Source organism: Amblyomma maculatum, chromosome 1, assembly GCF_055883805.1.
Source record: "Amblyomma maculatum isolate TAMU_Amacu chromosome 1, ASM5588380v1, whole genome shotgun sequence".
Lineage (NCBI taxonomy): Eukaryota > Metazoa > Arthropoda > Arachnida > Ixodida > Ixodidae > Amblyomma > Amblyomma maculatum.
The window spans coordinates 43,912,425-43,935,110 of NC_139344.1; the positions used below are offsets into that span (position 1 = coordinate 43,912,425).

Below are 22,686 nucleotides of genomic sequence, written 5' to 3' on the forward strand. Positions count from 1 at the left end.
TGCGGCTTGTTTCTAACTAGACACGCAAGTATTTAGACATTTCTTGACAGATGAACATAACGCATGTCTGCAAGACCTGAAAGGCACTGTGTTTTGTTGTGCCTGAGTGCATATTTAGCAAATATGTTAAGTGCAGCACATGCCCTCTCATTTTGGAGATTTAAATTCAGGGGCTAACCGGATGGGTAGTAAGGACCTTGTAATAGTTGTAAACGTGGTGAGTACACTGAATTCTCATTTGAGGCGGAAAAAGATTGCTAGATCAAAGCAGTGCATCTTACTGTTGCATTTCATATTGCTTCCCCACAGTGGCGGCAAGTTTTAGAGGCATAGCTGCGGATGTCCTGCTGATGACAGGAAAGGTGCTTGCATTACAGAACATATTTTATAAGCGTTGTGTTCATCCAGAAAAAAAAAAGGGATTGTAGTATAAGATTATTTCAATTTGAGAGTTTCTATAGGCTCTCCAAGAGCATTGTGCCTTTGTTTGGACAAATGCTGCATCATTGGTCATTCCTCGTTCATATCCATACAGGTGCATAACCTGCAGGATTTTCATCCTCCTAGTGTGTGGGCGCTCATGCATGAAGGAAAAAATAAGAGTGCGAGACAAAACAAACTATCGCTTGTTTGTATGCTTGGGCCGCTTTGTTTAGTGCATTTATAAAATATCTGTATAGCATGAGTCACTGTAAAAAGTAAAAAAAAAAATCGTCAAGGGTGAGTTGTGCTCTAGTTGATGCCAGTAGTTAGGCTGCTTGCTGTCAGTTGAGCACATCAACAAAACTGCCAGGCTCAAATCAGCCACTTGTTTTCCAACATGTCAATCCAGTTGGATTCGTAATGGGACTGCTCAGCGTCAGTGTATTCTTCCTTTTGGGCTCTGCAAAGTATTTTCATAGTCACTTCTATTTGTGCTTGGAATATTGCTTGCGAGAAGAAAAAGGAGCAAGGGAATACCTTCACATTTGCACTGGTTCCTCACAGGTCTGCGAGGATGTGCCTTGCGATCACTGCTACATGTGCGTCAAATGCTTCGATGGAGCAAAGCGGCCCTTGCGAGGTGTATCTGCGCAAACATGCGCTCGTTTAAAATAATTATTTCAAATAGGGCGCCGAACCTGCATTTGCGAGCGGTGCAGATGGCGGCACTTACCAATCATTTTTTTTTTCTCTTTAGGATGCAACATACTCAGCTTTCTCATCAAGAATACAGTTCTAAATGTTGAAGTCATGTCGTTAGATGTCATTCAGAAGGGAACTCTTTTCTGTTACTAATATTTTCCATGAAGTTGCAATTGTAATTTCCAGTAGTGGCGCTGCATTCGCTTTTGCATTTTTCTTCATGGCGCCGTGCTTGAAGCATTTAACGTACGGCGTTAGAGGCAGAAATATGCGCTGTTATTATGCTGTTACATTTCCTCTTTACCGCTGTGGTTGTCATATGCTTTCCCAGTTTTTATAAGTCGGAAACCAGACCCTTAAACACTGTGCTAAAACACTGTCGTACACTTGCAACGTCGGCGAACCGAGACCACCGACCGATACGCGCAATTCACCTAATCTTGGTAAGTTCGCTCCTATTTAAAAAATGTCCGTGCATCGGAAACGAGCTTAGGAGAGTACAATGATTTCAGCGGCTTCTGCGAGGTTAAAATGGTTCAGTGCCATTTATAATGTCAATGCGTGGGGGCAAGTACAGAACTTGGGCGAGCGCACTAAAAGCATGTTCGGAATGTATCGGCAGGAAGAAAGTAATTTATTGTTTCCGATGTAAAAAGTGCCAGTTATTCTCTGAAAAACGACAGGACCGTACAGAAACGTGCACGCAAGACTTGAAGTGATCGATGGTGTTTTCAGCTTTAACAGCGCTTAGTTTTCTTTAGTTCGCGTTCTTTGACACGTCGCTCTTTGCACTACATTGCCGGAGTGAAATAGATTGTTTACTAGGTGGAGGGTTTTTACTGTGGCAGAAGCCTATTTCATTTACTTCACATACTTTACCACAAGAATCAATCTATTTTGCAGCCTTCTCTTTCTTGTACTGCTTCAGCCTTGAAAAGAACAAAGTACATAAAAAAAAAAGTTCTGTTGGCAGATAAAGATATGTATTCTGCGGCAAGTTCATGAACAAAAACAAAATGGTAATACACCCCAAGAAACTGAAGCTCCCCTTGGCTAGAAGCAGCTGTGTCTGCAAAACCTTTCAATGAACTGCCTGTGGACATTACTAGAATAAACTCTTTTGTTCTAGAAATGCCTTGATACAAGACTTCGTGTGGAGATTGTGGCCCATGCAGCTTTCACTTCAGGAGCCTTGCTCTTTGCAGATCACAAGAACACTGGTGGAAGGATGGATGCCATTCACTTGTAGCTGTTATCAGTCGGAACCGTTTCAACTCATCTTGTGGTGAGTATACAGTTCAAAATCTACAAAATGTTTCATGCATGGTAAGCAAATGATAGTAGCTTACCGATTGAAATAATAAAGATAATTTTGTTTCAAAGTGTGTTGTCCACTAATTATTTTAATTGATGAAATGCTCCGACCAGAAAACGGTTGGTTTGCTCAACTGAGGAGAACATTCTGGCTGAGCTACATTCGTTACAGCAATATGATTAGCAGCAGGTGCACTGCTCATCTCAGGCAGAGTGCTGAATTATGCGATGTGTATCAAAGAAAGTAGTACCACGCATTGACTGCTAGATCAGTCAAATGTATACTTAGTGGAAACAAGATAAAGTAGACTTCAAATAGAGGCTACTTACTCATTAGCACAGGTAAAAAGAAAAGCTATATAAGTTTTCCAGAAGCTTCAGTAGTGAAAAATTTGACGTGGTCCAAGGAGTGAACCCTGGACTGTTACTCATGTGGGGCAGTTTGTCTACCAAGTCATCTAACCAGGACAACCAGTGGATGGTGGGGCTAGGCTGAATTTATCAACAATGCACAGGACTATAACTTATGTTTCGATCCCATGGACACCAAAAAGGCCTTCCAGAACTGGACCTTTATGTCTGATAGTGCACAGCTACACGGTACTACTGCTGCACAATTGTTACTAAGGGCCTTGCACTTGAATGTGCCCATTGGACCTGTAAAGGGACAAAACATGGACCAAAATGTAACAATATGTATTAAATTAGATTATGGTGTAAAAAAAAATGTCTGATTTAGTATAGATCGAGCACTACAATATCCAAGAATTGAGGATTTATTTTAATTTGGCACTGAAATTGCATAAAAACGACTGAAGGAATCTCTTGCGGTGAAACACTGTCATCATCCCTGTAACCACGTAACCACGTCTCGGGAAAAAGTCTGATTTTTTTATTTGCACGTGCTCTCTGTTCTTTAACAAGCGCTCACCTTGTTTTATTGTATTGTTACATACATGATCTCACTAGTGACATAACAATATTTTGAGTGCTGTCCAGTGTGCCTGTCAATAAACTGAATCCAGCTTCAGCAGAGAGTGGCCTGGACTAAATTTGAAAGTCACCATCATGCTTGACATAGCTGAATTAGCCTGAACGTCGGTTTTGGTCCAAATCGGACGAAGTCAAATTTTGAGGGTGGTTTGGACCAAATTTGGGGATCATCATTGTGTTTGCCATTGCCAAATTTTGTCAGTGGGACAGCTCGATAAAAGCTTTGTCAGGGTTGGCTGACAGTGGCGGTGGCTGCTCACTTTGAAACAGTGGGCGTGTATGCTTCATTGATTCGGAAAAAAAAAAAGAGAGACGGACTTTCCGGATTTTCAGTGTGGGCGGAAGCCACATACTCATGAAGAGGATTCTGTCATCTTTCATGCAAGATAAAACCTGAATTCGGATAATTCAAACTTTAGCAAAGCAAGACCGTAGTCATGTGGTATTTTCTTTTCCTTTCATATTTGCGCACTTTGTTTAAATGCTGGAAAAAACAATCATGCAGGAAGTATGTTAGTAGAAAAAACTGGGTCATTTGTACTTGAACCCCCTCTAAAACTTAAGGGTACTTGGGCCTAAACTGAATATAAAAAAAATTGAATAATTAATCTCAACTAATTAACCAATTAGATAAAATATAAGGAATACTCCAAACAGAACTACACGAAGACGAATAATATGTTGTCGGTTTCAGTAAGCTGCAGTGCTCAGCCTTTTTTTTTTTTTAATCCTTGGTTTACACTACATTGGTTTACATTACTGTGCGTGCACGTTTGGTCTATTCACCAACATCACAGTGGCCACCAATTTGCTGTTCATGGAGCGTTGCAAAAAACTGCTATGCATGTCTCATCGGCTCACCACAATTTACTCCGGATTTCTTAGCAAAAGCTATCTTCTGGGCAATAAAACGGCACGTGTGAGGTCATGTAAATACCCCTCTGTAAGCTTGTCATGAATAGCCAACAAAAGAATAAAAAACAGGCAAATTATGAATAACCAAATTTATTGCTATACACAACAGCACTTGCAGTCTTAAAATGTGAAATGCTCAGAAAGACAAGGACAAACGCTTTTGTCTCGTCCACTTCTCTTGTCCTTGTCTTTCCAAGCACTTTCAAATTTTAGGATGCTATACTAGTTAACCCAGCAAACAACTTTGTTAAGCACATGCAATGTAGCTCTGCTATAGACCTTTTTCCAATCGCGCCTCTTCTTGCAGACGTCAGGCAAGGTATGTTTGGCAGGGCGGGTTACCGAGGCTCCCTCACATATTTTCTGCAGAAATTCTTTCACAATAGTAGGGTGGGTTTATTTTCCAAGCGGCACTTGATCTCTTAGAAGGCAAACCTGGCAGCGTCTTTTCGTTTGTTGCAATAGCAGGCAGGGAAAATGTATGTGGTCCTGAGGGCCAAGTACATGCTAGCAATGCATGCAATTATTGCGCAACAGTTTGTCGCGTCAATGACCCAGCAGACATCTTTCATGGTTTTCGCACACGCAGTGAACTGCTGCCCTACTATGTAGAAATAAAGAAGAAGGCTTCGCACATGTGCAGTAGCATTACTGAAAATAAGTCAATTGGACCTTTTTCCATTTTATCCTGTCTCCTGCAGCCACCACTTTGCAGCAATGAACTAGGGTCACTCAGGATTGGAGTGCCTACTGAAGAGATCAGAAGTGAATTGCCCACATACTAGGGGCAATGCCTGACACCCCTGAGTGCTGGGAACGGTTCATAAAGAGCATTTTCATAGGAAGTTTTGTTGTAGGAAAAACAAATTTAAGGACGGTTAGTTCGACTGACTGCAGACGAAATTCACTCACCAATGTATTACTACTCTCATTGTGCACTGTGGTGGCTTGGTCATTGGGTGCTTGACTACAGAGCCTGGAAACCCGGCTTCGACCCTTGCCATGTTACAATAGAGACAAAATGCAATGTGCCCACGTGCTGTGAGATTTCAGAGTACATACATTCAAGAACCTCACTTAGTCATAATTATCTGCATCCCTCCACTACAGCGTCCCTCATAGCCAGTCAATTTGGAATGTTTCAACCAATCCAATTTTAATTCCATCGTTTTTTCACTCTCCAATTATTCCAATCCCGATTATATTCTATTTCTATTCGTCGTGGCTTTTGGTTCAACTTTGCTAAATCTTTCGTGTCCAAATATCTCCCTCCTCTCCCATAAATGGAGGGCGGGAAATACCTCTTAACACCACCTGCCACAGTTAGTAGGCGAAGGCTTCGCATGGACACTGACGCCGAATGCCTGACATTCTTCTCGGTCAGCAAATGCTGTCGCATCAGTACTCGTATAGTTCATTGCATTAGGCGGATGGGAGCAGAGATGCCAAGTAGTGAGGAGTAGTGCAGTAGCATGCCAAGAGAGGGTGTGCATGTTCTGCCCCTTGAACGATCACCACCGCTAGCCAGACCGCAGTATTGTGACTGGCATGATTGTAAATGAAATGCTAACCTCCATTTCCTCAGCTTCTCACGGCTAAGACATTGAAGTTGAGCCCATGTCCTCTGTGGCAACAGAGGCACCATGTGTCAAATAGGTATGACTGCACAGGGCAGTAATGCTTTGTCACTGCCATTTTAATGCGTCAGCATTATGTAGGTATGTCAGCAGTTTCATGTCACCAGAATTGTCATCACAATTACATTTGAACGAAACAAGTTATAAGAAAAAGAATGGGCCAAAAAATCTTGCTGGGTAAATAATTTGATGCATGTGGGTTAACTAGGTAATTAATTAGAGGGGTAATGGCAACATTCAAACGGGTCACGTGGTACTAACTTCCAGTGGCGGGAAATTTGAAATGTTTGAAACGTGAACGAGCGGGAAAGGGCGTGATTTGCGTGCACAAATGGTAGGAATGGTTAGAAAGTGTGTAAAGAGAGGTAATCAGCCAATTGCAATCTGAAAAATTCCGAGAGCGCTGCAGGATCTGCAGTGGAGAAATGCGAAAGCCTGAAGAACGGAAATCTGAGCTAGTTGGTGCATTGCAAGATCAAAAAACAGCGCGGCTACTTGGGACAAACACAGAGGAGAATAACGGACAAGCGCTTGTCCATTATTCTCCTCTCTGTTTGTCCCAAGTAGCTGCGCTATTTTTTGATCTTGCGAAAGCCTGAGCATTGCTGCTGCACATGGTACATCGCATGCCTCTCGCATGCATGCAACACAACCAGTGTTCCATTGAACGCATCACAGTTCACCACCCTTCTATAATTGGTTTACAGGAAAGGAAAGGTGCAGTATCTGTTACTCGCGGAATCCCGCTGACACATCTTGCGGACAACACAGCAATGAGCATGCTTACGCATTTCTCCAGTGCAGATCCTGCAGTGTTCTCGAAAATGTTCTGCTAAAAAGAGTGAAACACCAATTATGCAGTGTTTTTGAAGTGCAGCCTGGACTGCCCTTGACTGTTCTTGGTGCTAAGAAGCTGCACTAGTTCTATCGCTGGATGAAAGTGTTCCAACCCTAGTTCTCCCATTCAGCACCATTAAAGGCTTCGTCCCCCAGAAAAGCCATTGTCCGCATTATGAGCAAAAAATCATGGGCATGGCTCTGGCAAGTGGTAGCTGGCAGACGACATGGTCATGCATGGCTAGTCATTGAGTTGTGTGATGGCATGAGACGTGGCATGGCCGAATTGGTAGGCGCTGCCAACACAGGTGTGACATGGAAGAGTGAAATCGGAATCCAGCCCTTCAGGACCCCTAGGCCACGAAGATACCTTTGTGTGGCTTGGTTAAAATGGTGCTTTAGATCTTTGTCGCGGTGGTTTTATAATGTGGTATCTTGCGACTATGTATGGGACAATGCAGCCGCAAGTTAAAAGCTTCTGAACAAGTGAGTGGCAAAGTGTGTCTACACGAAGGTCCACAAGGAAAACCGGCAACTGGCGCCATTAACGCTGGCATGCCATGACCTTAAAGGAAGAGTTTAAGTGCCCCCCCCCCTTCCCCTAATATTTTTATGAGCTCAGTATTCATTTGCAAGTTAGCGCTTTGCCCTGTGTTTCTTTCACGTCACTGTCTGTTTTGCACTTCAGACCTCACCAAAATGAGTAAACCCCACTAACTAGTCTAAGAAACAGCCCTGAGGAGTTATGTATTCATTTCCTTTTTTTATATATAAATTTGTCTTGTTCATGCAGAGAATACAGAACTGTAATAAAAGAATTTGTTGAATGCTGCGACAGTTATAGTACTCTCCGCTGAGTTCCAGAAATTTCACAGAGTACAGAAGCTCGACATAAAATATCAGAAAAAATAAACTGGAACAATTGGTTAGAAAAGCTACCCTTGCAGCATCCTTCTTTGACTGTGCCTTAAGCGCGGCTGCACAAGAGGAGGACAACAAAGAATGTACTGGGCCGGAGGCACGTGCTGCCACAGCTCAGTAGTTTGGTTATGCCTTAAAATGTGTGGGAAGCTTATATTTCCCTGCGACCTAGAGCACCACATCTACAACTGATTGCCTAGGACTAGAGGATGACTGAAGCCGGCACCTGCTCTACAGAGCCACCCTTACTCTCGCAGAACGTTTCATCATTGCTACTTTGCCTTTCACCCTTCTGACCCCAGAACCCGCAAATGTGGTTTCTCCAGATTGAGGCACAACTCGGCCCTTACCGTTAGAGGTGTGCGAAGGCTCGGTTTAGCCCAAAAGCTCGTACTCTGGCCGCTCAGAAGCTCTGTGCCTCAAGCTTGGGCGGGGCCAGGCCGGACACACCAATCCAGAGTATTCACAACTTTTTAAAGGCACGAATATGGTTGTGGTGTGCTAGGCGTCACAATACAGCATTATTTTGCAGCATCCTTCCCACACAAGAGTGTGTGAATTCTCTATACAGATGTTTATGCACCTTTACACCACACACCCCTGGCATGAACAGATCTTTGCTAGCTGTCAACGACCAAGCAGAAGGGCTGCTTGTGGGCTATCGAATTTTGACTTTTGTCTCTTCCTCTTCGGCAGATGTTTAGGTATCAGTTTCCAGATTCGCGGTATGCTGTCAGCTCTTCCACGTCTGTTGTGCCAGGCCTCAACAAGCCTCAGTAGAAATGGGCCGTACCACCTAGTCAAAGCATCTGCGGTCCACGACCTTGTCGGTGCCATGAAAGACACGCAGTAAGCAAGATAAGCTTACCGAGTACTTGGCCACAGAATCAACCCCTTGCTCAGAGGCCGCGTGTTTTTGGTGAAGTGAGGAAACCATGTACCTAAATCTTTCCTTTCTTGCTAAGAACACATTATTCATTGCAGCCACAAGTTACAGCAGTAAAAACAACTTCAGCGTTGCTGGATTCACAATCCAGAAGTGCCACAAATGTCTTAAGCATTCATCAATGCATAAATTGTTCTTGCGTAATAATATAAAAAAATCAATATAATTCTATGTTGTGCTGTGCCTCTATATATTCTACAAATTTCAATCTTAAACGCGACAACTGAGCATTTCAAGGTCAACTCATTATTTGGAAATTATTTCTTTCTGTATCATTCTGGGCCAGACCAGGGCCTTAAAGGGCCATTAAACAATATTTGCTCTAATATTCTAGTGAAAGAAATTTATAGATATGGTCTTTGTGAGTATTTGAGTCAAATTTAAACACTTTGCGTGGAGACAATTGACAACTAATTTTTAAAAAGTGCTCCTGGTTAAAGCTCCCAACTGATTAGGGCGACATGTTCCCCCACGCAAACCTCCATCGGGGCTTGCTGGTTGTGCCCGCTCACTGGATGCTCCCAGGTGACCCGGGCAGAATGGAACGTGGTGGGGTGCCGTCTCAGCTTGTTTTCATTTTTTTTTCTTCCATGGCGGCGTGCGTCAGGTTAAGCGTGCAGAGGACGAGCGCCATTTCAGTCGCCAATATTTTCGGTATTACTGACACTAGCATAAAAATTTGTGTGTTGCAAAGAGGACTGATAGGATACCTATATCTAGAGTGCGTTTTCTAGTTTTCATAAATAGCTCTTTGTGTGCCCTTTACGTCTGAACACGTTGCCATGCTAGACTCTGGTCTGTAACACAGATTCCAAGCTAGCTCGTGCTCAGAATTTCGGCCCGTGCACATCTGTACTGACTGCATCACCTCACAAGGTGATTTAGTACAATCATGTCGTATCTGCGCTCTCTCCTGACATGATCAGTGACCTGCAGGATATTCTTATAAACTCATGGGAGATGCCCTCATCAGCACCTCAAGACCAAAGTACCCGAGAGAACTATGGCGTAAGAACGCTCTCACCTACAGCAGCTCCTTACTGGTGGACCTTGACGACTGTCGCCTTTCACAACTGCTTCACCGGATTTGGCAGCTCCTCGGTGAGGACTCACCACCCATGTTCCGCTGCTTCGAGAGCTCTTCTTCAGCTCTTGCTGATGCCCAAGCATCTGCACCTTGCCTTCCCAGCGGCCAGTGACACAACCATGGAGCTGACCAACCAGGTTCATGAGGTGGCCTTCCAGCAAGCCACAGCTGTCTCACCACTGGCAGACTCGGCAATTTCCTGCCTCGAGGCCTGTACTGATGAGCTTACTACCTCAGTTGACACACTCAGGAGCCTGTCCCAAGAGACCATTCACCATATTCCAGTCACCACTTTCCATCGCGTACAAAGAGCCATAACTTAACACTGCTGGTATGACTGGCAATTCCTACATCCTGCCACTAAGTGCATGTCTCGTGGTTGGGAAAAACCCCTCAAGACCATTAATGGCAACTCGTGGCTCCCCAATGCGGCCACCTTTCGTGGTTTGGTTTGTGGGGTTTAACGTCCCAAAGCAACTCAGGCTATGAGAGACGCCGTAGTGGAGGACTCCGGAAATTTCGACCACCTGGGGTTCTTTAACGTGCACTGACATCGCACAGCACACGGGCGCCTTCCTTTTCGCCTCGATCGAAAAGCGGCCGCCGAGGCCGGGAGTCGATCCCGCGTCCTTGGGAACAGTAATCGAGTGCCGTAACCACTGCGCCACCCCGGCGGGGTCCATTTGTGGTAATTGACAAGACCTGTCATAATCCGTTCCTTGTCAACAATGGTGCAGAGGTCAGCGTGATCCTTAAAAAAAAAAGCCATCTTGCCTAGCTTGCGGCGCAATCGCAACGGGCTGCCATCCCTTCGACCATAGTGACATATAGACTTCGCTCCCTCACCCTCAACTTGGTACCCTGCCACACATTTTGATGAGTGTTCGTCATCGCTGATGTTGACCCAATCATCAGCGCATATTTCTTATCGTACTTTCACTTGGGCTTCATTCAGCATGCAGCCCGACAGACAGCTTCACTCGGCTATCTATATCTGGCGTCGAGTCTAACCTTGTCCCCACTGGCATCGGCATGCTGATACCATCACCTCCTTTGAGAACATCCCGGTGTGATTTCAGTAACTGGCAAAGCGTTTCAATCTCACCGAGCCACCAAAGCATATGGTGTGACCAACACCACCAGCACCATCACACCTCTTGTTTGGTGGTCACCTGCTAAACGGGAGTTCAATCATGATGCAACTCGACATTATACGCCCATCATCCAGCGCATGGGCTTCATTCCATCTCATATCTAAAAAAAGATCCAAGTGACTGGCGTCCGTGCGGTGACTATGAAGTGTTGAATACCAAGACTGTCCACGACAGCTATATACTGCTTCACATCACATCTGAATGGCTGCACCATTTTTAACAAAGTGGACCTGGTTAGGCACATCACCAGATACCCACTGTGTTTGCCAGCATACCTAAAGCAGCCATCACAACTGCGTTTGGGCTGTTAGAGTATGTGTGGATGCCCTTTGGACTTCAGAACCCAACTCAAACCTTTCAGCAGTTCATTGCTAAGGTCACAAGAGGCCTCCCAGCTGTGTTCGCATACATCGATCATTGATGTATGCGAACACAGTCAGCAATATGTCTATAGATAACGAGAACTACCTGCGTGCAGTTTACAGCACCTCCAACAGCACGGCCTGGTTGTGAATTCTGACAAGTGCGTATTCGCCGTTTTCATGCTCACTTTTTGAGTCATCACAACTTATAGCTGAATTGCCAATTGCTAATATTTACTTATTTGTCAACTTTTGCAAGAGTGAAATTCTCGCGGGAACAAAAAAAAAAAAATTCCTTTGCGGGGTTCGACTGCATGTGCTCCACATTTTGACGGTTGAAAATGAAACTTGCAGTGCTCCGCAACCATTATGATCTGCTGAAGTGGACTAAAGCATAAGTCAATGCAATGGGTGCCAGAGGTTTATATGTGAAATACCCCATTTTTACTTTCAAATGAGGAAGTGCTTACTGAGGAGTTCGAGGAAGAGAGAGATGCGTGCAGACTGTTCTGGGCTTTGGGCCGTTTGCAAGCAGCCTTCATTATTCAAACGTTGACCTGTATTAAACCCATTTCATCCGCTACATTTGGTGGAGGTGCTGGGTAAAACATCCTGGGAATCCAGCCAGTGCCTCGTCGCAGCCGCCATGTGGCAGGTGTTTGCCACCTTTATCTTCTCAAGAGTACCTTCCAATAGCTACCATCCAAGCGACACAGACTCAGGAACAGTGAGCTGAAGAGACGACGACCTAGAGATCAGCAAAGCGGCTCAGAACGGCTCAGCTTACTGAAGTGAGCCGGCTCATTTGAACGGTTCACCGGCTCACTTAAGCCTGGGTCGCTCAGGAGCGAACAGTGGTCTATTGGAGAGAGAGAAAGCCAACTCTGCCTCTCTCTCGTTCACTGATACGCACCCATTCGACCTGCCGAAATTTAACGAAAGCGTGGAAATATTTGTGTGTCCATCCTATCTCCCCTAATGGTGACTACAAAATCTCAGTAAACAGCAACATCCATATTTTTTTAGACTCGATTCTTACTCTTTATGTCCACTATATTTACTGGAGGTGCACCCATTCCCCAAGAGAGGACTTCGTTCTTTTGATACCCTATCCTTTCAAAATTATCTGAATAACATTGGCCATCATTAAACACACTGAGAATTATCCTTAATAAATACTTTGGGCCATCAATCTCTAGCCCAAAATCTCTTGTGGACTGACTGTTAATAAATACTGACAGTGACAATGTAGACAGATATAGATAGTGAATTATAAATATAGAGAAAGCAGATTACCTGATTCGAGGTCCCTCTTACATTCCCGGAGACAGTGAACTCAGGAGGAGCCTGAAGTATAAATGCATCATTTTTTTTAATGCAGTGTGCTCTTTGTAGCTCGAGTCCGCGTTAGTCCTTTTTCACTTTCTAAATCCCCCCTCCCCCCACATGCTTTCTCTAGCTGATTCGTATTTCGTATATTCCTATAACCCTGTTCAACTTTGCGACAGTTTTTCTCAATGCCCACAGCTCTCAGCGCCCCGGCTTCTCCCACTGCTTCCTTTATTCCTGGCAACAGGTTTCTGGCCCAGTACCCTAACCCAAACTTGTTCAACCTTCCTGTTTTTGCCGCCACATACATACACCGACCGTATTTAATTCATTCATTTTGTATCTACTTCAAGCCGAATCGCTCGCCATTCATGCTGTGAAGTGTGGTTTTAATTTTCATAAAGCATCTGTTCCCGTTTTGAGCACACGACGCGCTGCAGCAGTCAGTGCTGTTCATGACTGAACCAGATATTTTTTTTCTGCTGGGCTGGCTGCGGAAGGGGCCATGCATTCCACATTCGCCCTGTTGTAATGCAGCTTGAGAAAACTATACATAGCAATTATTGAAAGCAAAACAAAAGACGCACAAAAACAGCGGCGACCACCCGAAGCATACACACATTGCGGCTGCCAGGTCGCCGGCGCGGAGCCTCAACACGGCGCCGAAGCAGCCGACCAACTACGTGCGAAGGATTGTGCAGACAGCACACTTTTTTCTTTTCTTTACATGCCGGCCCAATCCACCTGTGCCTGACCACTGGAGTTGCTTTCTCGTACTGCTAATAGATGGCGCTAAAGTAGCAGCAAACAGAAGACCTAACTCTGGCAGAACGGTTCCTAACAGCACTCCAAAAGAAACGCTGCTCACGATTCCCGATGGCTCACTGAACCAGCGGCTCTCCAAAAGAGTGGCCGCTCAGTGAGTCGCCACTCATTCTCGCTCTTTTAAAAAAGCGGCTCGGTCAAAAGACAGTCGAAGGCGAGGAGATGTTTGCGAGGAAGGGCGGGAAGCATGGCCTCAGAGATCACCCCCGCAAGCGTTGGGAATGATCTCGGAGGCAATATGGGACAGCAGACACTTTCTCACAACACTAATAGATGGCGCCGAATTCAGAGGATAGGGAGCCTACATGTTGCGCCGCAGCGCCCGGCTTCGGGTGGTGAAATCTCATGCTAGGGTTCCCTATTTTGGTTAAAAACGGCAGTCAGGCTTGGTGGGCCGCCATGTTGGTTCCCAGTTAGTGCGGAAGCACTTAAGCAGGTATGACAGCGATACATCTATAAAGGATGAGACTTCCCACAGTATTTGGTTTCTAGTATTTGGTTTCAGTATTTAATTTCTAGGGAGCTTCGCAGGACAAAGGCTATCGATCGAACGGAGCTTCAAAGCAGTGGAGAGACTGCTAGAGGTTTTGGAGGATATGCAGGAGGTGCGCCTGCCAAAGACACCCTAAATCTGCGTACCAGGCTATTAATGGAAGTGAAAAGAGTGGGCATACTGAATAGGGTTAATAAAATCTGTCGTGCTCCAAGCAGTTAAAAAGGCAAAGACACCAGACCTCTCCCAGGCCTCAAAGAGCAGAAGCGGCTTGGTGCCTGAATATCCAAGAATGATGAGCGGACAGCACACAGGGGTGCAACAGCTGCACCAATTGCATATTTTGATACGGCTACATATTTCTGCACCAAGCTGTGCATTAAGCGTGAAATTTGCGCCATGCTGTGCCAAAATGCCCTGACTATCCACAAAAGTTTGCCATACTCAGTGACAACTTTCTGCGGCCGTGATATAACCAATCACGATGCTTCAGACACTGTAGCATGCGTCACTGGCATTTTAGTTTTATTTTGAGATGGCGTCATGGCATTCCAATGGCTACTCATATTTTCTTTGCATCAATGTGCTTTCACCGCTTTCCAGTTCAGTCACTGTCTATGCGCTGAAGGAACCCTATAACGCAAGTGGGGAGCGACAAGGCACCACTGCTATTGCTTTCGTCGTGGGCCATAGTGGTACTTGTGATTTTGGAGCAAAACTTCAACCCTGCATTTTAAGTGCTGCATGTTTTTATTGGATGTATCTTAGTTTTTTATGCGGCTCATGGAAGTTTTCGATATCCTGTTGGTTCATTCATGTACACTAAGGTTATTCTTATACTGTCTTGTCGATAGTCTCACTTTCCCATCATCAGATAGTGTAGGAGGTGGCTTCTGTGTTTCATCATCAGCCTGACTATACCCACTGCAGGGCGAAGGCCTCTCCCATCCACTTGACCCCTGCGAACTTCTCAACCTCATCCGCTGCCCCCTGCTACGCTTTCCTTCCCTTGGAATCCAGTTTGTTACCCTAAGCGACCATCGGTTATCCTCTCTTCGCATTACATGTCCTGCCCATGTCCTTTTCTTCTTAATTTCCACTAGAATGTCGGTAACTTGAGTTATTTCTCTGACCCACTCTGCACGCTTCCCATCTCTTAATGTTACCCCTACCATTTTTCGTTCCATAGCCCTCTGAGTTATCCTCAACTTAAGTAGAACCCTCTTGGTTAGCCTCCACGTTTCAGCCCCATAAGTGAGTACAGGTAAGATGCAACTGTTGCATACTTTCCTCTTGAGTGACACCAATAAGCTGCTAGTTATAATCTGCGAGTGCTTGCCAAATGCGCTCCATCCCAATCTTATTCTTGTTATTTCCTTTCCATGGTCCGGGTCTGCGGTTACTACCTGTCCTATGTAGACATATTCGCCTACTACTTCCAGTGCTTCGCTACCTAACATAAACTGCTGTTCCTTCCCGAGGCTGTTGAACATTACCTTAGTCTTCTGCATATTGATTTTTAAGCCTACCTTTCTACTTTTCCTGTCTAAGTCATCAATCATTATTTGCAGTTCATCCCCCGAGTTACTTAGCAAGGCAATGTCATCAGCAAATTGCAGATTACTGAGGTATTCTCCATCTACCCTGATCCCTAACTGTTCCCATTCCAGTCTCTGAATACTTCCTCTAAGCAAGCTGTGAATAGTACTGGGGAGAGCGTGTCTCCTTGTCTAACACCTTTCTGTATGGGAATTTTGTTACTTTTTTATGCAGAACTATGATTGCTGTGCACCCACTAAATATATCTTGCAGCACTTTCACATACGACTCGTCTACCCCCTGATTTCGCAATGCCTGCATCACCGCCGAAGTTCGTGCTAATACAACTGGAGGTGGAACATGTGAAATTTATTTCGAACATCAGAAGGTCGAGAAACGCACAGCAGCCTAGCTATTGAATTCCATAATGCCGTAGTGGAGCCCAAGACTGCCAAAATTAACATTTATGCATGCTGCAACATTGAAGTACTATAAGGTATGCATTGTGCATGAAATACATAACCTAATAATCGTCCACCTGTCCTTAATCAAAATATTGTGTCAAAGCCACCGCCAGTCCACAAGAAGTATAATTTACAAGCCGAAGATGTGCTCGCTCGTCGGTTTTCTTTGCTTAAAACTTGCTTTCGGCATTTGCCATTTCGCCTTTTGGTCGGCGTTTCTTTTTGTCTGTTTCTGTATTTGCTTTTTAATCAACATTTTGTCTTTGCACTACGCTCGCTTCTGGACACAGGCTGATCGCAGTCACTGCTTCAAATTAAGCTCTTTCGGAGCTGCCCTCGCACGACACGAGCTGTGGATTTCGCAGAGAGTAAAACAATGTTTTTTGAGCCTTGCAAGCAACATAAAGTCCCATGATTAAGGTTGTCAAACCGTGCTAAATGAAAAAAAAAAAAAAAGGCATATTCTCTAGCTTTTTTTATTTAGCCTCTTCAATTTTATGATTCACATTTTTGTGTGTGTGATAGCATGCCTAGCAGTACAAAAAGCTTATTTACAAAAATAAATACACGCAGCATCGGTGATAGGTGGCCTTTGCTAGATTTCCTTTGGATCGCATTCATACAGTCCGATATTCACACCTCTTCATTCTTTTGTGCCGAAAGCAAAGTTTCTTCCATGTTTAACAGCTCCAAAATTTGAATTAATTTTTTTTTTCTTGTGAGCTGCTCCAAATATGAATTTTATTGCTCTAAAACGAAGATTTTGCTGCTCCAAAAATCGCTACAAATCTTATTTGAGCTTTTGCACCCCTGAGTACATCCTTTTAATGAACCACAGTGTGAGTAATCAGTAGTCTTTCTTGAATAGTTAGTAATAGTGCTGGCTCACTATTTCCTTATCTCAGCATCATTCCACATTACAGCAATGTGGTGGGTTCGACTTCCACTTTCAATTTTCTCAAATGTGTACCAGCTATGGCCCAGCCTGGTGCTTGGCTTACCAGGGCTCATGGCTTAGGAAAGGAGGAAAAAGGAACTGCATATGGGCTTCTGCTGCACGAAGCGGACTTAGGGTTGTCTAATGGTGGAACGAATCGTGAATTTTGGCTCATGACCCTTTTCCTGAAAAGAACTAGAATACCTTTCCCAAGCATCTTATCCCAGAAGAGCCCAGAATCAGGCCGGGAGAAATCTTGTACCCACCAGCACCAGGATCGAAACTGGTACCTCCTGAATGTGAGGCAGATTCTGTCACAAGGCCATCATGTCTTGGTGGGGTAGTAGCCCTTGCTCGGGTTCTCGTTATAATGGTGCTCAACGTGGCTTTGGAAGATCTTAAAAAAGCTTAATGATCGTTCATGAATTCAGAAAGGCCTTGGTCAAAGGTGCGCTGGTGTATGCAGTACATTTTCGTCTTTTTTTTTTTTTTTTTTACAGAGCACTTGGGGTGGATTCACACACCAGATCCGTGTCATTCCGTGATGATTATGGTTAAAGGATAATACTAAGTTTGTTCTTGAAAGAACTGACCAAGCTAGAAAAAATTTCATTGCAAGAAGACATCAGTGCTCAGCATACTCACCAATGTTCTTAAAAAAAATAATATACACTGGGACGAGCTGTCTGAAAATTTTCAGGAACCTCATAGCTGTGCTTTTTATTTCTGAAACTTAGCCATTGTCAAATATGTTAAACTAGCATGTAGAACAATGTTTCTGTAACACTGATAGTCTTTACCTGAACACACTCACACACACACACAAAGACTGGATCGGTGAAATTTTGTGTTTAGCTCTGCACAAATTTAGTTAAGCGGCAACAAATTTCATGGATATATATTTTATGACAAACAATGCCATGAAAACTAAAAGAACAGTGGGCAATTAGATTATGTACTGACCAAAAATATTTTGTCATTTTTGTTTTCTTGGGGTATTGTACTAAACTTAAATCTAACATATTGGACCAGCCAAAGACACAGGAACACAAGAAAAAGAAATGCTGCGCGTTCAGAAGGTACCAGGTTTGATTCCAGGTGCCGCCAGGTACTCAACAGTTTTCCAACTGGTACAGGATTTCCCCTGACCTGATGCTTGGTTCTTTTGGGGTGAAATGCTTTGGAAATGGGTCTCAGACCAAACAGTGTTGTCCCATGTACTTCTTTGTATTGAGTTCCCATGTCCTTGGCTTCCCATGTCCATGTCCAGCAACTTAGGTTTGCACCAACTGGTCTGCATGGCCACTATGTAAAAAAATGGAAGCACACAGATATGTCGCAATAATACTAGCTGTGCCCCCCCCCCCCCCCAACAGGGTAGGCACCTAAATTCACCCCTGCTACTGTGGTAAATATGCTCTCAATGACCTCATTGGATTTTCTCCCTGTCCATTGCCCGGACAGACTGTTTCCATATTGGGACATAGATACATGCTTTAGTGAAGGCCTCCAGAAATTTCAACAACCTTGTCTTTAACTTTAAATGTGTGTCAACATCGCACAGTTCACGGCATTGCTTTTCACCTCCATTGTAAAGGGACTGCCGCAACCAGGATTTCATCCTGTGTCCTTGGGTTTAACAATTGAGCACCCTAATCCTGTGCCACTGCAGTGGCTATTACCTATGTGGGGACGGAATCAAGATGATGAACAAAAGCTGCAAATCGCCTCCAAGGGATTCCTGTTTCAGCACACGCACCAAACAGGGAAGGGCCTGGAAATCGGAACAATGCAATAAATGCCGGCTCCTGGGAAAGGTAAGACATGAATGATCCCGCTGCAACACAGAATGAAAGTATAATGCTAGTAGCTGTCACATGGCACTCACATGGAAACATTTAATGTTCTATCAGTAAAATAAATTGGCCTCAACCAAAAAGAGCAAATAAAATTTGCCCCTAGTGTCAGCAGTGCATTTGCTGTTTGCAAGATAACATATAGGAAAGCGTGAATATGATTTGGCAGTGTAAACCAAAGAAACACGGAGATGAAGAAATGATAAAACAAACTTGGCATTTCCATGTGCGTTCCTTTCGTCCTTGGCCTGCTCGCACAGCCAAACCACACTGCAGTGGTGTGCCAGCTAGCCTATCAAAGCATGCTACTGGAAAGCTCTTCGCGCAATTATACAATTCTATTTTCTACCATGACAGGCCTACGTGGGCACTAGTATCTCTATATGGAACAGACTGGTTCAGCCTAGTCCCACCTTGTGCACCTGAATGCCCTCTCACTGTATTTGACAGCTACTGGAAAATATGCACCAGCATTTATTTTGTTAACGCGCTACAGCTGAAAGAAGCGATTTCACCCGCTCTAGTCAGGAATACAAAAAGGATCTATACAATGGCCACAGAAATAGCACTGTCACTGAGTAGATTTGCTGGTGAACATTGAAAAACATTTTTTTTTACCGTGCCCATGAACAGCAATTACCTTGTATGGTGCACAAGACAATATACAATCATAACTAGAAACAGAATTTGAATTCACCTAGAGTTGATGCAAAAATGTCATTAATATTATCACGCTTAGCTAAAATGTTATACAGTTGTAGTCGTATGACCGGGTTAGTCCTATCTAGTGGTCAGAACAGTCCGGCAGATATGTACTGGCACCCCCACCCCCCTCACCCTTTTCTACTGCTTTGGCTGTCACGGTGCTGACCGAAATGCATGCCCAGTGCCAGCTTCATAAATAAGGTCACTTCGATTTCATATAGTAGCGCTCTTGTGGAGCAACCTGTTTTTGCCAGCACACATTTTGTACCCACCTTTCATGAGGCACAAGGCATTCATGGTGCAGGAGAGCCCATGAGCAGAAGCTGCGACGTAGCCAAGATCCCAAAATCGCTGTGCAGCAAGAGTATTTCGGCACACACTGAAACAAAAAATAGAAATGGTTGCTCTTGCTAAGACAGGGCTATTCGGGAGCAAAACGGAGGCGCACTCGAAAATGAGCCGCCGGCGACCGATCGAAGCATGGATATTGAAGGGACTGCTTCCTGGCGCACGGAAAAGAGCTTCGTAGATCCTCTACGCTTCACTTGAAGCCACCAACTCACAGCAAGATGCCGAAAAAAGAATTGAGATCACTTAGCAATAACGCATCGATGCAGAAAAACTTTCCAGACAAGCTGTAACGTGAGAAGAGCGGCGCCATGAGCTCTCCTAAGTTGGCGAGGAAAGTACGGGATGCCACCGTAAGTGTTTTGCGCTGCATTTTCGCTGTATTTACGAAAGTCTGAAGAAACTTGCAAGGATGGGTGCCGCCCAGTCTATTTTGCAGAATACATTCCAGTCTGGTCAATCTGAAACACGGCGCGAACAAGCCTCCCGCTTGCTTGTACCACTGCGCGCCAAAATTGAAAAGGAAAAAAAAAAAAAAAAAAGCACCTGCGGCTGCGGCGGCGATAAAAAAAAACGTCTGGGTTCGAGAGTACACGCAAGCAAAAAACAAAAATAAGCAATTTATTACGTCACATCCGCCAGACTACAAACAGATCCTCCTCGCCTACCTTCTTTATTCTCGCGCATGCGCAGCTTACCAAGATCGCGCGGTGGCGACCGGCAGGTCGAAAAGGTACTGACTACAGTGCTTAACAAGGCCGCTGCAGTGACGGGGCCCGGCACTATATAGGGCACTGTGCACAAGTTAGCACAGTGCCCTAAATATCTGTTAGCATGCATTTTTAGCAATTGATACGATAAAATTTGTTTTTATTACAGTAACTTGTGTTCATTTTTATAGCTCAGTGAGAGCGAGAGTGCTAAAGCCCGCTTTCCGAGTCTACTTGAAACCTCAAGCGCGCTTGGGGAATCGGCATCGGGCCAAGCCCGATTGGACTCAATTGCGCTTGAAAGTGGCCGTGTGACAACCTCCGATTTGCATTGAGTTCGATGAGCATTTACTCAATGAGGATTGAAAGTGCCCGTGTGACAGGAGTATAAATCCCGAACGCTTTAGATATATATTTTACACATATATTCCTTACAGCTATTGCTGAATCTCGCGTTACACAGGCTTAACCGTCCTGGGACTTTTTCCTATACACACACGTGACGTTACATGACATTAGTAAGAAATGCATAGGAACCGTTGCATATTCCAGTATTAGGTAACATAATGGCGATAGCGTAGAGGTAGGTGCAGCGTCCACCTCTCGTGAAAGATTAAGGCAGTTAGAAACTTGGTGCTGCGCAATTAAAGGAATATATGTATCACTGCACAAATTTATTTGTTTCAATTGCATAAATTTTTAACACTTGGTAGCGGCCGGCAGATTAAAACCTTTTATATTTAATTCATGTTAAGGCATATCTGTATCTTACCTTGATAGAATGTTTCAACGGTACACTTCATATGCTTGGCAAATGAAGGCTTCAAGTCATGCCGAGTCGAAAGGAGAAAAAATCATTTACACCAATTTATTTAAAGATGAGACGAGGGCCGAGGGGTATACAATTCAATATACAATTCTCTGTGCATGCATGTATGAAGAGAACAAAGCTGGCATTTCCCAGTTTATACACTAAACATACGACAAAATATCAACAGGAAACATTGCATATCTTGAGACAAAAATCTCATGTATAACAATTTCGACAAAACCACACCTTACTTCTTGGCGCAGATGTGACAGATGCACATTTAAAGTGAAGCCAATGCAAGCATGCGTCACACCCAATGGCGTTGTCACTGTGCTAACTTGTGCACAGTGCCCTATATTAGGGTCCCTAGAAATATTGCTAGTCTGTCGTCCGCCGGCCACGGCGGGGGCTGCCGCTGAATGATCGCCGCGGTGGCGCTGCGGTGAACCGGAGTGCGCCACTGCTGACGGAGCAGACGACGCGCGCGCCCGTGCGCTTCGAAATGCATTCGCTGCATGCTCATTGTCAGGTGCCTTGTACATGCGATGCCGCTCTTTAGTCTTTGATTTCAGTTTAGTCGTAATATTGAATTCGCAGCCGAGTTGTTGGCATAACCACGGATGCGACTTTTTTTTTTCGTGAGCGAAGTTTTGCGCGCATGCCCCTGAGCCGATGTAGAAACGAAGCTGCTTTTTATACCCTATTATCCTGCTGAAGCTACCGCCGTGCCGTATTGTAATGAAGATTTCTGAGGATTTTGTGCAAACAATTGCGCTTGCATGGAGAACTATACTAGACGCACATTCTAGGCTCCAAGGACCATGTGTGCGAGCAACAGAGCGCTGTCGCCGGCGTTTTCATTCACACTATAGTTTCATCTTAACTTCTTCGGACGTTTAGCTAAGTTATAACACGTATGTAGAACTAGAAACTTTCGGATGCATGCACAATTAAAGCACGCAAGATGGGAACCCGAGCCCTTCAAATCGCACCGCGCTTCAGGCAGACTGCTGATAGGCATTCTTTGGTACTTAGGAAGCCTAGTAGTGCACTCATCAGAATATGCCATCACTTTTGTTGACTTCCGTTTTGCAACCTCTAAAACATATTTTAACAGCCAGCTGTTAGTTGAGAGGAAGAGCACTAACACTTCTTTCAAACTCTGTCCTTGAAGGTTCATTTTCATTTTTCATTTCACCGAGAGCTTTTACCAGCTTTGCCACCTTGTCCTTCATACGGCAAACTGCTCGAGACAGAGAGAGAGAGAGAAAAAACATTTATTGCTCTAAAAAGTTTCTGGTTTTAGCGGCGGGCCGATGTCTTCATATCTTCGGCCTCTTCACAAGGTCGGCGCCCCTATTCCAGGGCACCGCTGAGT

At 44.5% G+C, this 22,686-nt stretch overlaps 2 long non-coding RNA genes across 2 annotated transcripts; one reads left to right on the forward strand and one right to left on the reverse strand.

Moving 5' to 3' along the window:
• The first annotated feature begins 1,505 nt into the window (after positions 1–1,505).
• On the forward strand, positions 1,506–17,521 carry LOC146202238 (uncharacterized). Its single transcript, XR_014703667.1, has 3 exons — positions 1,506–1,568; positions 2,331–2,410; positions 17,379–17,521. It is a non-coding gene; the product is annotated as an uncharacterized LOC146202238 (long non-coding RNA).
• On the reverse strand, positions 12,588–20,313 carry LOC146202239 (uncharacterized). Its single transcript, XR_014703666.1, has 4 exons — positions 20,176–20,313; positions 19,712–19,818; positions 18,561–18,652; positions 12,588–12,638 (listed from the first exon to the last, which is right to left on the reverse strand). It is a non-coding gene; the product is annotated as an uncharacterized LOC146202239 (long non-coding RNA).
• Positions 20,314–22,686: the final 2,373 nt, after the last annotated feature.